Below are 2877 nucleotides of genomic sequence, written 5' to 3' on the forward strand. Positions count from 1 at the left end.
CCGGAAAGGGAAGGGGGGCATGCATGATCGACCGACGCACTGCTGGCTGTTGCCTTTGTAAACGGTGGAGCAGAGCCCGGTGCGGCGGAGGAGCAAAGCAAAGCCAAGCAGGCAGCGTGATGGCGAGCCATGTCGCTGTCCCTCCGGGACGGGACGGGGCAAAAGTCCACTCCGGTGGTGTCATCATTGCACGGGCTCGATGGCCCACGGGCCGCATCACCCGCGCGCTGGCAGGCAGCAGTGAGTGCCGGACGGCATTATCAGAAAGCTGCAAGGGACGGCGACGGTCGCGCACTGCACCTGCACCTGCACGTCCACGTCGACCGCCGCCAACCTGGCGGCCATCAGCACCGTCTCCATCCAGGGCCCTGCTCCAGCAGTGACCGTCGTGAGTCGTAACGGTCGTTGGACAAACGTTTCGCTTCCAGCAGCTCCCGCCTGCAATCCTACACTGGTGCAAAGTAGTAGTACTGGACGTCAAGAATCAAGCATGGGGTGAGGGGAAATACGGCAATTCCTTGCACTTTCAAACATGAAGACGATGCGATGCAATGCATTCCCCATGGCGTGCTGGCCACAGACCTCGACATCTCTACGGGATTCATGTACCACATCACACAAAAAATCAATTTCAAATTCAGCATGCACCATGTCAAAATAGTTCAAATGCATAATGGCAAACCAAAGAATAATAATAGTTGAACGCTTCTTTCTACTGAGCTGATTTTCACACGGCAGAACTGCTTGTCTTTCTGTGCAAGAATGGCGGATCTCATGGATATATGCAAGTTGTCTCTACTCCCTCCGTTCCAAAGTTAGTATAAAGTTGGGTCATATATTTTGCAACAGAGGGAGTAGTATGCAAGATAGTTTCTATAAGAGATAGTATCACCGGCAGTCATAAAACTTGCGCTTGATGTTCAGTATAGTGACAGAACTTTGAAAATACGAAATTTGGGTCATTTAACTTGATTCAAGTGCGCTGATACTATCACAAACGCGTATGTGGACGTATCCATGTGTATGGCCCCACCTGTTAGTGAGAGGTGGGCTTCGTGCAACACATTTTTGTGAAAACAGCCTCATATTTTTTTTATTTGTAGCGAAGACCGACAATGTTGACGTATTTTGCAAAAAAACCCTCTCATAATTTTTTATTTATGGGAAAAAACCGACGGCTATACTGCTCATAGATGCGACAAAATAAAAAAGGGGCGTGCCTGGTGTCAAACCTGCTACCCTTGATTGCGGTGCGAGCGGGTTTACACTACACCTTTGAAGTTCAACGGTACATATTGGATAACAATATTATATTTATTGACAGAAGATGTCATTTATTTTTTCGCACCATGATTAATGGGTCCCGTCTGTCATTACAGAGAGAAACTTAACACGAAAAAATGTGCCTTCAGGTCTTGAACCCGCCAACAAAGAGTAGCAGACGAGCAATACTACACGCGCGGGCAGGTTTTTTACTGAATTTACGGGAATGCTTAGGGCATGTACAATGGTCGATAAGGTAGTCTTATCTTAAATCTTGCATATAATTTAGAGATGACAAAAAAACATATCTACAATGGGTCATCTTTTAGTCTTATCTTCAATAATTAGTTATTCCTAAAAACGTGGTGAGACATATTGTGCTAAGAGATCATCTCTTGTCTTTTCTTAATTAAGAGAAGACAAGCCTTCTCTTATGATTTCTCTCTCTTCCACCTCATCATTTATCCTACGTGGCATTGCTAAGATAGAACCATTGTACATGCCCTTAGCTAGGATCAATTGATTGGAAGAAAAGGGGGCGAGGGGCCCACGCCCACTGAAAATAGGGGTGGAGATTAGTTTTTTCTTTGAAATGGAACACTGCGATTCCATAGCTTAAACTGGTCCAGCCAAGCTGCTGGCCAATCGGACGTTTACATCATTCGGCATGTCCTCAGACCAAAGCTCGTGAATCACATGGCGTCTAGCACCAAAGGTTGCTAATGCATGAGCCAGGTTATTACAAACCCTTGGGGCGAAAGAGAAAGTAACTTTGCTAAAGTTTAACCGAGCAAAGGCCCGTATCTCCCGAAATAGGATTCCTTCCGGAGCCAGATCAGCTGCATTGCTTCTCAGGGCGTTGACAAGCACTTGACTATCCAGTTCCACTTCCACATTTGTCATGCCCCAGTTGGACGCCGCTTCCAGCGCCCTAGAGCACGCTTCTGCTTCCGCCTGCATCGAGGATGCCACATGATGAAGGTACCCTGCTCGAGAACCCCACACATCTCCAGCGTGGTCTCTAATGACGAAGCCCCAGCCTCCCGTTCCCCGTGTCGCCGAGAAAGCACCATCACCGTTGATCTTCAGGCCGTCCCCCTCGGGTCTGCTCCACTCCTGTATACGGTGCTGACTGGTAGCTGTGTTGGGCTGACGGCATAGAGCGAGGGACTCCATAGCCCAGTGGTTGATCTCCGCTGCAAGGTTGTCAACTAACCCAACTTTTTCACCCACATGGGTTTTGTTCCTCCATGTCCACCAGCACCACATCAGGCATACTACTAGGATCTTTTTGTCCTCTGGCAACTGGAGTAAGGTATGCATCAGTGTGTGTGCGTCAGGACATGCACACATTTGTTCGCGAATCTGTTCCACTTGCAGCAGTCGCCAGAGCCTCTTCACCTGTTTGCATTTCAGAAATAGGTGTGCTCCATCCTCATCTAGGCGCTTGCAGCAGACGCACAGCGTCTCACACTTGATACCCCGACGCTTCATATTCAGTTTTAGAGGTAGGCTATTATGAGCTAGGCGCCATATGAATTGTTGGATCTTTGGTTGGCAGGGCAGCTTCCATATATGAGCCCGCTCCCATCGGTTTGGCAAGGCATTCGAGGT

This window comes from Triticum aestivum, chromosome 2B, assembly GCF_018294505.1.
Source record: "Triticum aestivum cultivar Chinese Spring chromosome 2B, IWGSC CS RefSeq v2.1, whole genome shotgun sequence".
Classification (NCBI taxonomy): domain Eukaryota; kingdom Viridiplantae; phylum Streptophyta; class Magnoliopsida; order Poales; family Poaceae; genus Triticum; species Triticum aestivum.